Source organism: Rhinolophus sinicus, chromosome 17, assembly GCF_057876585.1.
Source record: "Rhinolophus sinicus isolate RSI-liver-muscle chromosome 17, RSI-T2T, whole genome shotgun sequence".
Taxonomy (NCBI): domain Eukaryota; kingdom Metazoa; phylum Chordata; class Mammalia; order Chiroptera; family Rhinolophidae; genus Rhinolophus; species Rhinolophus sinicus.
Genome location: NC_142517.1, coordinates 85,315,243 through 85,329,936, shown reverse-complemented (window position 1 = coordinate 85,329,936; position 14,694 = coordinate 85,315,243).

Below are 14,694 nucleotides of genomic sequence, written 5' to 3'. Positions count from 1 at the left end.
AGATAGAAAAAGTCGAGCACCATATGACTTCATTCATATGTGGGATATAAAACTGAAAGCAACAAATGAACAAGACAACAAACAAGCAAAAACTGATAGACACAGACAGCAGTTTAGTGGTTACCAGAGGGTAAGGGGGAAGGAGGATAAAGAGAAGAATGTAAAGGAGGTCAAACATATGGTGACAGAAGGAGATTAGACTTTGGGTGGTGAGCGCCCAATACAATATATAGATGATGTATTATAGAATTGTACACTTGAAACCTACATTATTCTATTAAACAACGCCACCCCAATAAACTTTATAAAATAATTTAAAATATAAAAATAATAAAATGGAGATAATTTTTCAAAAAGAAGAGAGAGCCCCACCTCCAGTCTCTGTGGGACAATAGGAACCTAACTTCAACAAACAGCAATTAGCAAACACTGATACTATAATTACATTGACCAACCTCACTATAATATCCCCCAGGACTTTTTCACAAGCTCACTCCTGTGCTAAAACTCTCCAGTGGTTAAAACTCCTGCCTGTCCTTTCCATGAAATTGAGTTCAATCACTTTCCCCTTTTGCAATAATCTTGAATAAAGTCTTCCATGCCTTTTAACTCTGGCTGGTGCAATTTTTCTTTGACACAATGCAGAGTTGTCAAATAAATGAAATACACTCCTTGGAAGGATTTCCGGTCAAGATGGCAAAGTAGGTAAACACTGTGCTCACCTCCTCTCAGGATCACATCAATTACAACTAAACTACAGAACAACCATTACTGAGAATCACCTGAAGTTTAGCTGAACCAATGCCTTACAGCTACAGACATACATAAGCAGCCACCTGCAGACTGGTAGGAGGGGCAGAGACACGAAAGGAGCTGATCCCACACCCACTTGTGACCATTAAAAATTGGGAGGGGTATCTCAGCTGTGGATGTCCCCCCAAGAAGTGAAGCATCCCATCCCATCACAAGCCCAGGATTTCAGTGCCGGGGAGAGGAATCCCCATATCTTCTGGCTGTGAAAACCAGCAGAGATTGTGACTGAGTGAGATGGAGGGCGGCCGCACTCCCCGGTGCTCCTCTTAAAAGGCCCACATATGGACTTACCTGCTCACAGACTCAGGACCAGTTCTGCTCGAAAAGGCAGCAGGGGCAAACAGGGAGAAACTGAAACGTCTAGCTTCAGGGTAAGAGCTGGAGAGGCAACTTTCTCCCAGAAGGAGGCGCTGGCTGAAACCATTGTTTCTTTGTTGAGCCCTCCCCTGCCTTGCGTGAAGACGCACACTGGCTCGCAGACGTCATAACTGAGTCTCCATCAAACTGGCTATCACCTTTCATCTGCCCCATCCTGATTCCCTGAGACCACGCCCCACCCAGCTTTTTGGCACACGCAAGCCACTTCCAGTGGCTTTTCCATATAAACAGCCTGCTTTGGCTCATGATGTGGACTTTCCTAAAATCTCTCAAAAGTTCACAAAATCCAAATAAGCATCATCTGGCTTCAGCATGTCCTGTACCTCTGGCTGAGCAGCCCTAAGCCTGGAACCAGTAGCAGCTGGCCTTGTTTGTAGCATGGCCTCTCAAGGCACCTCCAAGCTCAGCACGGATGGCGACCATCTCTGGATTGCTTTGTGATTCATGCCAGGTTGCGCTAGGCAGGGCACAGACGGTGGTGAACTTGGCCTTCAGTGGATTCCCTCCCAGGAGGCTCTGGGGTTGGAAGGTGCAGTGGTCAGGTTCGTATTGAGCTAGAGCATCACCCAGCCACCTCCCAAGATGACACACGAAAGGGAAGACTGGGCAGGCACCAGAAACCCACTAAAGCTAACCCTGCTCTGTAGGGTCAACACAACAGCTCCTCCTCTGTAGTCATAGCCATTCCTCACAACCCATCAGCCGAGAGTCAATCCCTCCAACTAACATGCAAACAGCAATCAAGTTTCAATTACAACAGGTGGGAACACAGAAACCACATAAGGGACACACCTGAAGCACCTGGGAGAGCACACCACTAGGTCCCACAGGACACCTACTATCTAAGGCCAATCTACTAAGACAAGGAGGCAGAGCAGCTTTACCTAATACACAGAAACAAACACAGGGAGGCAGCCAAAACTGGGAAACAAAGAAATGTGTCCCAAATCAAAGAGAACAAAGTTCCAGAAAAGGAACTATACAAAATGGAGACAAGCAATCTACCAGGCACAGGGTTCCACACACTGGTTATAAGATGCTCTGTGATCTCAGGGAGAACTTCAACAAAGAAATAGAAAACATTAAAAAGAAACCATCAGAAATAGAGACTACAGTAACTAAAATAAAGAATACATTAGAGGGAAGCTACAGTAGATTAGATGAAGCAGAGGATCAAATTAGTGATTTAGAAGCTAAGGCAGCAAAAACACCCACTCAGAACAGAAAAAATATATACACAAAATAAAAGAGGAGAGTTTAAGGGGCTTCTGGGACAACATCAAGTGTAATAACTTTTGTATCATAGAGGTACCAGAAGAGAAGAGAGACAGCAAGGAATTGAAAACCTATTTGAAGAAATAATGACTGAAAACATTCTAACCTGGTGAAGGAAATAGATATACAAGCTCAGGTAATGCAGAGTCCCAAACAAGATGAACCCAAAGAGGCTTACACCAAGATATAGCTAATTAAAATGCCAAAGGTTAAAGACAAAGAGAGAGTCTTAAAAGCAGCAAGAGAAAAGCAGTTAGTTGCCTACACAGGAGCTCCCATAAGACTATCAGTTGATTTTTCAACAGAAACTTCACAGGCCAGAAGGATTGGCAGGAAATATTCGAAATGATGAAAAGCAAGGACTTACAACCAAGATTACTCTACCCAGCAAAGCTATCATTTAGAGATGAAGGACAGATAATGAGCTTCCCAGCCAAGAAAAAGATATAGAAGTTCCTCACCACCAAACCATTATTCCAAAAAATGTTACAGAAACTTCTTTAAGACACACAAATATATATATATATAAATATAAATATATATATATATATATATATATATATATATATACACATCTATATGAATAATAAAATGGGAATAACCACATATCTACCAACAATTACTTTAATTGTAAATGGATTAAATGATCCAATCAAAAGACACAGACTGAAAGTAAAGTGTTGGGAAAAGATACTTCATGGAAAAAAAAAAAAAAAAAACAACTGTAGTAGCAATACTTACATCAGACAAAATAGGCTTTAAAACAAAGGTTATATAACAAGAAACAAACTTCTGAGTGTTTATCTGAATAAACCAAAAACACTAATTGGAAGGTACATGTGCATCTATATGTTCACTGCAGCATTATTTTCAATAGCCAAGATATGGAGACACCTGGGTGTCCATCAAAGAATGAATAGATAAAGAATAAGTGGTACATATATACAACGGAATATTGTTCGGCCATGGAAGGGAATGGGTTCTTGCCATCTGCGGCAACATGGATGGACCTAGAGGATAGTGTGCTGAGTGGAGTATGTCAAACAGAGAAAGACAGATGCAATGTGATTTCACTTATATATGGAATCTAAAAAACAAAATAAACAAACAAAACAGAAACTCATTCATAGATACAGAGAATATTTTGATGGTTGCCAGATGGAGGGGTTTGGGGGGGACGAAAAACGGGAAGGGCTAAGTACAAATTTGTTGTTACGAAGTCATCATGGGTATGTAGGGTATAGCATAAAAATAAAGTCAATAATATTGTAATAACTATATATGGTGTCAGATGGGCACTAGATTTATTGGGGTGATAGATGGGAGAGGGATTAGGGAACAGGATGAAAACAGTGAAGGGATTAAGAAGTACAAATTGGTAGTTACAAAATAGTCATGGGGATGTAAAGTACAGCATAGGGGATATAGTCAGTAATATTGTAATAATTATGTATAGGGCCAGGTGGGTACTAGACTAGTCAGGGAGATCACTTCTTAAATTATACAAATCTCTAACCACTATGCTGTACGCCTGAAATTAACATGAAATAATATTGAATGTTAACTGTAATTGAAAATTTTAAAAAGTGGGGGAAAAGTTGAAGAGGAATTAGAGGTTCAGATTTCCAGATATAAAACTAATAAGCCATGGGGATGTAATGCACAGCATGGGGAATGTAGTGAATAATACTGTGATAGCATAGTGTGGTGTCAGATGGTTGCTGGACTTATCATGGTGATCACTTCTTTAGTTACATAAATGTTAAACAACTATGGTATAAACCTGAAACTGATATAATGCTTTATTAGCTATATTTTTTTAATAAAAATCATAATAATAATAATAATAATAATAATAATAAAAAGCCAAAGAAATCTTAGGTTACAGAAAAGGGGAAAGAAAACATTACACAAAAGGGTTTGTCAACAATGAGAGAAGGTTGAAGAAATGTATGCCTGAGAAAATAGATTGGTTCAGTTTGAAAGACATGCAAAGAGAATGGGGGTTTAAAAGGATTCAGTGGGATAAAGAATTGTTTGTGGAACAATCTGGATAAGAAACATAGGGAACAACATGAGGAAGCCAAAGGCTAGCTTTATTTTGGCAACTTATTTTTGACTATAAAATTAAGGATACATGTAGGCTGACTCATCTTGCATGTGGGCTGACTTTTATTTGGTATGTCCAGAAGTGACCTTCTGACTTTTGGCATCCTGCACTGGAAGAGCAATTCAAAAACTAATAACTGCAGTTTTCCATTTTTTACTTATCATGTTTTTAATGGATTGAGCTAAAAGCTAAATAATTTCTCAGTGACAAGTTACTTCCCTAGAAGAGAAATAATTTACTTTTAGGATAGGGTACGGCAATTATGAATCGGAACAGTAAGAACAATTTTCTTTAAAAAAAAAAAAAAAAAAGTTTTGTCTTTCAAAACAAGTTTTAGGGCTGAGAAGTTACTTTTCTGGCTTTTAAAAAGTAACAGAAGTAGGATAAAGAAGTAATTTATTGCTGATTATAAACTATATATAGCTATCTGCCCTAGTTTAGCTCAATTTAAACTAAAAATAATTAAAGCATGTATAGAAACCTTGATGTAAACAATATTTTGTGCCTATGTGGCTATTAAGGGCACAAAAAGTATGGAAAAAATAAAACTGGTTTTCGGATAGTGCTTCTCTATGAGAAGCACTGTCTTTAATTTGTACTTTAAATTCTTTAGCTGTCTTGGATTATGGAACAAGTAATGTTCAAATTACTAGAAAATAAGAATGTGACAAAGGTGGAGAGGATCCTTTTTAAAGTATAAAGTATCATCCAGGTAAATGTTGTTATTACTGTAATCAACTTCAAGATAACACAGAAAAACGGTTCAGTCATATTTATTTTTCATTCTTAATATTTGACAGTGTACTAATTTTTCTACTTTATTTTCTTGATACAACAAGGACACTTCCCAAAGGTCTATTGCGTAACAATTTTTGTTTCATCACTTGAGGTTTCTAATAGTAAAATAATAGTTTTATGCCACTTAATGCCCAGGTAAAGTCTTTAGTCTATTAGAGTGATTTGCATTTTTGTTGCTGTAAACCTGTACACAAAAAATTAGTGAAGTATAGTATTCTGTACCGAACAGATGAAAATAGCTCAGAATTATTAGTTTGCTCTACCTTCTAAACAAATAACCTATAATGAGTTAATCAAATGTATTATTTAATACAAACAAGCAGTTGATTAATATTTTTTAAAAACCAATTAAGCTACCACATTCAAAGTTTGGACAATATTTTTTCTTTTATGATTTACCAAAGATCCCCAACTTTACTTTGTATTATACTCTCCAATATCTAATTAGACTTTTTTGACTATTGTTTAGGAAATAGGCAGAAAACTGTCTAACATTATCTTCACGCTATAATGCTTTTGTTTCATTCTTTTCCCACACAAGAGGTAACAAGAAAGTTTACGTATGCATCCATTTTCAGAAACTGTTTCAGAAGATGCAATACATTTGCTTCTCATAGAGAAGCACTGTCTGAAAGCCAGTTTTATTTTTTCCCTGCACAACTTATAGATCCAAAATAACTGCAAAAATCTCCTTTGAAGTTGGTGAGAGTTCTGAGCTGAAGGAAATTCTTTTGAAAAAAAAAAGAAAAGCTCCAAGATGATTTCTAGGATTGCTGTGCTTGACTGTATGTTCAGTATTCCAAATTCTATTAAACTCTTAATGATATCCTTGATATAGAGATAATTTTGAAGCCTTATGAATTTACATACCTATTATAATAGCTACTCAGAGCAAGCATTCACTAAAATATGTAGGAGGCCCAAATTTTGAAGATGATTAATATTTTGAGTATACCTGTTCTGTCATTTACACAGTGAATCACAATCTCTGATAATTAATATATTGCCAACTATTATATACTCTATAAATTACTTCAATATGTTCACCTAAAATATCCACTTAACTGGAAATGTCATAATATAGACATTACTTAGTATTATACAAAGTGAAAATAAGCTTTTTTCTTTACTGTTTATATATAGAGCCATTAATTCACATTATTGGTTGGTTGAATCATATTGCTTGACAAAATATATATTCTGTCATATTTTCCTCCATTATGAATCATGAGCTATTATATTAATTGTCCATTTAAATTGAAGTAACAATTGGTTTCCCATTTTATTGTGATGCTTCTCTTTTTTTACTTGGTCCTGTACGTTTTGACTTTAGGTTAATAAATACAAATAAACAATCTAAATGGAAAGCTTAATTTAATGTCAATGTCTTCTAGGTATTAGATCTTTATGCTCTGCTGCGTAGGAAGCAAACATTAAAGGAAAATGAACACTTACAAATACTATTTCATCACCCTGCTTGAACCCTCAAGGTACTAAAGGTAATAATAAACAAAAGGGAAAAGAGACGGAATCAAAATGTACGAGTGACTGTGGCATATTTGATGTCACTTTGTTCTTTGAAAGTTCTGCTTATTGTCAAAGAAAACTAATTTTTCCAAAGCATGAAAATTGAGTTTGGATATTTTGTGAATATTGTTGTAATGGGGACTCTTTTAATAAAGTACTCAAGACTTTCAAACTATCAAAATAGTTTAAAAAAAAAAACAATGGGGTTTGTCCTAGGGCCAACAGGTAAAAATCTATAAAGACAGGCTAAAAAAGATTAAGTGCTCTCTTGGGAAGAAGATAATTAAGAAAGATTTCAATGAAATACACAGAACTGAACATGATAGAAATAATGTCAAGCAGACTATTTTCCACTTTAAGAAGATAACAAGATGAGGGTTCAGGAATGGGACTGGGGAAAAGGAAATTCAAGGCAGATGTCAGGAAGTACTTTTTCACAAAATGGATCACAAACACTACTTGGGAAAGACATCTAAATAGAAAAACTAAAGGTGAAGTGAAATCATTGGCTGTAGGGATTGCAGAAACTTTAATACACATGTTAAATGTGGATTATAAGAGAATACATAATTATTCTTCCAGTTTGGCATGCTTATTTTTAACTTCAATTAAGGAAACCCAAAGTTATAAGCAAAGTCATGCAAACCAAAACAATTAAAAATTATGAAAAAAGAAAGAGAAGGAGAAGCAGTACTAGCACCGCGTTGCAACATAAACTCTGACTTACTACATGTAAATCATTCTTCATTCGTCAAAGTGACTCTGGAATTAACACTGTCCTTTTTGTTCTGAGTAACTATGCCAGTGCTTCTAATCAGGCACCAATGTCCCGCCTTTGAGTCTTCCTAAATATAGTCATGTTATTTGGAGTCATAGAATTGTATACTTTTGAGGACTGCCAGTATCCTAAAGATCATTAATTTTTTAACTTCATAGGAATTAAATAAATACATATTAAATGCACAGCCAAAGCTCCAAATTAGAATTTCTAACACCTCCTTCTAATTTCATGTCCTAGGGGAACTCAGAACCAACAGGTCCAAGCCTCGTTTCTTTCCTACTCTCCCAAACCATCTTGACCTCCTATTCTGCACATTTCTAGTTCTGAAACCAGAGAAAGCTTTTTTCAGAAGCCCTTGTTCTCTTCAGTAGGGAATAGTTTTTACAGAACACAGTCTGGGTTTGTTCAGCATATGGAATTAGAGACTATTTAACTTAAAAAACAAAACAAGAAATTATGAGATCATGCAGATATTTCCATTTCATATTAAATATCATAGAGTCAATCATTTTGATTTTAAAATTAGACCTCCTCTTTATACACTGAAATCTTGGTTGCTAACCATATTATCAGAATTATTTATTTACCTTATTCTCAAAACACTCAGAAATTTTCAAAATAAAAATATCAACACTGAAACTAACAATATATCTTATAGATGCATTTTAAAGTTGTTTTTTGTTTTCAGAATACAGTCCATGAAGTGCACAAATCTAAATTTCTATTTTGAAAAGCATTTAAAGCATTTTCTCCATGCAGTAAGTCAGTAACTTGAAAAATAGGTACATTTTTTTTCAGTTGACTTCCTACTTTTAGGAAATTTTTTTCATTGGATTTTGCTTTTCAATTCCATTTTAGTTTTTGACTATTTTAAATATTTTACTATTTCAAAATCAACATTAAATGACAAGCAGAGAACTAGCATCCCCATCCTGTCTTTTCCCCCATGCTATCCATCCACAAATGATTTATTATTATTTTTATATATACTTAAACGTTGCTACTTGCAAATTTGTGGAAATACATATAGTACTGCAGTAACTCTATCCATCCAGTTGTGAAAACCAGAAACCAGAGAATCATTTTTGCGTGCTGTTTCATTTCTTCTTTTAAATTTCCTGAAACTTTTCTCTCTATAACTTATGCAATGGTGTTTGTTGTTGTTGTTATTCATATCTAATAGCTATCAAACGATTACTTCGCCAACAATCATTTCTCCCTCCAAAACACCCACAGAATCTAGAAAGTTACTTTTTATTTGAAATATATACTATTATATCTTTCATTCATTCTACATTTCCTGCAGAGCCAAGATCCAAATTCAGATGTTAAGACTAAATTTAAGTCCTTTTTCTTTTCTAATATTTGCCTCCCTAAGTCAAAGATGTCCTAATGCCAAGTCCATTTCTGAATCACTTTCCTTTGCTATCAATTTACCTATGTTCAAAAAAGTGAAACACCTTTCATATTACATGAAATTACATAATTATATATGCTACAAGAAGAAAATATTGCCATGAAACAACACAAGTAAGCTTTCATGAGCCTTAATGAAGTAATACGTTTTGATTTTTAGTTGTATAATACATATTTAGTGATAAAGTCAGCAAACATAGCCCTAAAAGCTCAAGTATCATTTTTCAGCCAATGACCTACAGAGTTGCCTAAATCCATAGTATAGCACAATTGGGATGGTACATGAGTTCAGATGCTTTGGGTCCTAGATCTAAGACTTTACGTAAAATGCAGAAAAACTGAGACCTCACATAAGCATAGAGATGTATAATAGGGTGCATAGAACTCACCAAGAAATTACTTCTCCCTATAAACTTCCTAAGAACTTCTTTGATATATTTCATACCTTGTCATTAAAGTCCTGGGGTCTCCTAATGATTAGAACTATCATTGAATTCATGTAACTCTTGTGATTCATGAAACAAATATTTGTGGGTCTTTGATTTAAAGCCTTAGCCTAAAGCATGTATTTTAAAGGGCATAATTTAGTTTTATTATTTGTGGTGTGTTTATATTGCCAGCACTCATTTTACCATTCAGGGAATTCTCAAATAAAAATAAAAAAATTTTAAAAACTGAATATATACACAGCCTAATATGAAAGATCTGTTGATATTTTATTCTAACTGTTCTAACCAGGCAAATAAAACTCATGTATTTTGGGCTTATAAAAAGGTAAAAGTGCCTTTATTGAAATCATATTACACACTTGGTCAATGTGTAATAATTATATGTTAATTACATACTTAAAATCCATTCATTCAGAAAGGGTTCTACTAACCATTAAATTCAAGTAATTATGTCATTCTATTGGGGGACAGAGGGCATGAAAATGAATAAAACAGCATTACTATTCTTAAGTTTACAATATAGAAAGGGAGAAAGCATAATAGTAGCTGTTCTGCAAAGTAGTGTAAAATAAATGTTATGGAATTTCCTTGCCCCCCCCCCAAAAAAAGAACCAAAACAATGAGGAGAAAACAAAATTATTTAGGAGTGTGTGGTAGAATTTTAGTTCTTAGAAGGAAGAGCTTGAGAGAAGCAGCATAAGAAGCAGGGTCCCAGGGAAAGCTAAGGGATGGAGGAGGAGCTGGAGTTGGATAACAATATGACGGAAGAGGAGTGCAGGTCCAAGCGGCTTATTCCAAGGATAATGTCAGAAATTGAATGATACAGTTAAGATGAGGGGAACTGTTGAGAAAAATACTAACTGAGAAAGTGAACTAATTATGGAGTCAGTCTTTATATTCCAAATGAAATCTCAATATATTGTTCTGGATCTTGTCAAAATTCTAATCAAATATGAATGTTTATTGTTTGCTGATGAGCCTCTCTCGGAAAAAAAAAAAAAAAATGCATGTCAATAACTGTGGAAGGATCTGAGATTTACCCTACTTATGAATTAAAAGTTAGCCTGCCACCGTTTCATGGGTTCTGGTAGAAAACACAAGACTCCTGGGCCAGAGAAAAAGGACATAATGATTCACACTGATAGCAGTAGCAAGGGTATCAGTATATTCTTGAGCTGGTTCCTTGAGCCATAATTTCTGCAGGAAAATCAAGTTTTTCTTAATTGAGTGTTTGGATCCAAGATGATACCTACCAAAAAAGATCTTGGCACTAAGTCCAATTATGTATATTGTGAGAAAAAGTTCCACAGACAATTTGTATTTACATTCTTTGTTAAAAACAATTCAATAAAGGGTAAATAGAAAAAGAAATTTAATAACCTTAAATAGCATTAGGAATCTACCATTTACGGGTCAAGTATTTATTGCAAGTAAACTTTGTATGTGTCCAGCACTGTGCCAGAAGTAGGACAAAATAAATCTTAGATGAAATCTGTTTTATAAGAATTTATATTTTAACTGGGAATATAAAAGTGGAAGCTAAATCAGAAAAACGTAAGTACTTGCAATATAGATTAAAAGTATAGTAAGTGTGTAAACAGAAAAATTTCAAAATAATAGTTCTTACAATAACATATCAGATTATGGCTTATTAGTTAGGAATTGGTTATCACATGTGCAAAAGAAGCTGCTTCAACATTTCTGTTTCTACCCTACATGTAATGAGAGGCAACATACATAGTCGTTAAAAGTATACACCCTGGAATCACAGCACCTTAGTTGAAATCCAGCTGTTTATTTTAGGGCAAGTTATTTTAACCTCTTTAGATTTCTAAGTCCTCATCTATATAATGAGCATAATAACTGAATCAAATTTATGATTTATAAAGATTAAAAAGTTAATATAGGTTAAATTGTTATAGAACTATGACATAGTAAACACTTAGTATATTTTAGCTTTCACTATTATTTATAGGTAACAAGTGTTTTTCCCTATCAAGACACAAATATATAATTGTTTTTCCTTGACTCTTTTCCTTACAAGATAGTAAATACCATGATTTATTTTATTTGTGACAGCCATACAATGTCCGATCTATTACAGCCATGTTATACTTATAAAAGGTTGGGCAGGAGGCAGGGAGCAAGAGAAGGGAGGAAAGCAAGACAATTGCAAACACAGTGAAGGAAAGGTCTCTTCTCTTGAAAAATTCACATTCTCTCAAAGAGACATGCATGCATTCAATTAAATACAGTTGCAACGTTTTGTTGAGGAGTAAGATGTGAGGAATAGAGATGGCAATCTAAAGAACAGGAGATATGCCGACTTGGTGAGGTCATGGGTAGGAGAACATTCTGTGCAAAAGAAATCACATAAGTCTATAAAAAAAATGAGTTTTCTGTGGCCTCAGTATTCTGTTCATGGTGAAAATTGAACAACACATAGTGAAGCTGGAATGGTAAATTAGATTCAGAATTTGCAAAACTTAATATGTCATTATATTTTTTATATCAAACAAGATGAACTCAAGATTTTTTTTCTGTTTTTGTTGCTCGATTTTTTTAATGCATAAGTTTTAAAGTTTCAGGTATTTTTATAGTTGTTTTGAAGAAAAAAATATAAAAAGCTTTGCTTTAATTTAGCTAGCTTTCTGTGGTGGCCATTTGTGTTCAAAATAAGTATGCGCAACATGCTTTATTACTCTGCCATTGGAAATTTGATCCAGTCCCCAAGCTACAAGACCCTCTGAATAATTAAGACATAGGGCTGTGATTCAGTAAATCACTGTACAAGCCAGGGGTTGAAAAGGGCGTTGGGTGTTTCTACCCCCTGCTCTTGAATCCCCTCTACAACATCGCCACCAAGTGGTCATAGAACACGTGAGGGAGGAGCTGGCCTGGGTTTACTCTACAAACCATAGAGCTCAACTTTAGATATAATCAAAAAATAGTAGTGTGTTTCAGTAAAACAGATACAATACTGATCATTAATTCCCCAATTCTTAAAGAAGATATCTTTTTTTTTCAAAAAGAGTATGAAGATTCAATTTGAAGCAGCTATTTTCTAACATTAAACATATTTATTTTTAAATATTTTTCACCACACTCAATATTTTGGACAGAAGACAGGAAAAGAAAACGCAACTAGAAATCAATATAAACAGAAGTACAGTAAAAGGAAAGCAGAAAAGAAGGAAAAGACAGCACCCTAAAATATGGCTAGCGTGATTCTGCTATCTGCCTTTGCGTTTTATTTTTACTTAAGGGATGAGCACAACTTTATTATAAAAATGTTATTAGTGTCACAAGTAATGTTAGGTCAACTAGTGTTTTTAGCAACCCAAGCAATAAACAATTAGATGTTTAAAACACTTGGCAAGAAACAGGCAGAATTCACAGTAAGTTAAACGGAATGAGCACTGTTTGTGTGCTGCTTGTTCCTAACTATACAGTGGAGTTCTGGCTTTGTATGCCAACTCAGTGTTCAGGAAGTAATTCTATTAAACTGATGCTACAAATCCTATTGGTCTCATAAACCAACTACAATAACAAAAACAAAACTAAGTAAAATGCTTGATGCAACTCTGAACCCAAACAAAACGTTCTGTGGAGAAGAGAACATAAATTATTTACTCTATGAGAACAGCAGGTAATAGTATTCAATCCTTATGTTTTAAAAAAACAGAATTACTTATAGATTAAAAAAAGAAAAAAAAGAAATATATATGTATATATATATAGATAGATAGATAGATAGATAGATAGATAGATATATACACACACACATACTGCATACCCTCTTGAGTTTGCAACTCTAGGTACCTGTTTTCTAAATCAGTCTGTTATAAAGGAAACCATCAAACCATAGGTAGCATAAAATGTCATGTCCAGATCCTATTGCCAAAATTTCACTCCACACAGCTCAACATTATTTTTACTAATTTATATATTTTTATGCCCTGCTTTGCTCTAGAGTCACACACGTGCATGCATACACATGTGTGCACGCGTGCACACACACACACACACACACACACACACACACACACACAAACACACACAAGGATTTTGCAGCTTTATTTACAGTGGCCAAGACACGGAAACAATCCAAGCGCCCTTCAATAGATGATTGGATAAAGAAGATGTGGTAATATAATTGAATGACTTACAGTGAAGAGAAAATAAGGGAGGGAAAATTATAAAACCAGGCCTAATAAACCATACCAGGTGTCCAAGGATGTTGCTAAAAACAAGAAATGATCACTAGGTGAACTTAAAAAGAAGCTCTAAAACCTTTCTTCTCAGACTCATTGGGCTATAATTATTATCATCTCCAAAGTGCTCATTACATTTATTGTGTTCTCCACTCTCCATGGCTGCTACCCAGTGTCATTAGAGTCTTTCACTGCAAGTTGTCAGAATAGCTGGATGTTGCCCCTGGGTGCCCTGCTAATGAGAAAAGTCAGTATAGCTTTTGGACTGAGCATAGGAGAGTGCCCTGAAATGACTGACTCATTTTTCCCTTTGAAACTATGAAAAAATGTATCCTAGCTTTCCCTCCTAGAACCCACTCTTTATGAGTCTGAAGTCAGGCGCTCAGCATCCCAAGCTTTTACAACTGTGGTTGAAGGCTTTCCGTTTTCCTTTCGTGGCGTGTTTCTTTGTTTCAATATTTCAGATAGGATTTATTCTTGAAAATTACTACATTACGACATAGCAAGTTAGCTGTATTTTTTTTCGTGTTTTTTTTTTTTTCTTTTTTGGGGGAGAAAGAGGGCAGATACTTAACCAAATAGAACCAAAGCCTTAACATTAAAAAAAAAAAAAAAAAAATCCCCATTATGAAATTTTCAACTCATTTGATTAAATGGAAAGATATTTTCAACAAAGCTTGTCATCAAATACAACTTAAAGATTAGGTAAAATTTACCGAAAACAAAAATGTGATCTTCTCCATGTGACTTAAATCACAGTACCTTATCCAAATATAGTTGGTACAAATACCTATGACTATTTGTCAAATAGAAAAAGCCAACTATACAACACAGCACTTACAATGTGTCCGTCACTATTCTAGTTTTCCCATAATTTTCTCTTTATCCTTCCAAAAATTCCGAGATAGGGATTATCTCTATGTGACAAATGAG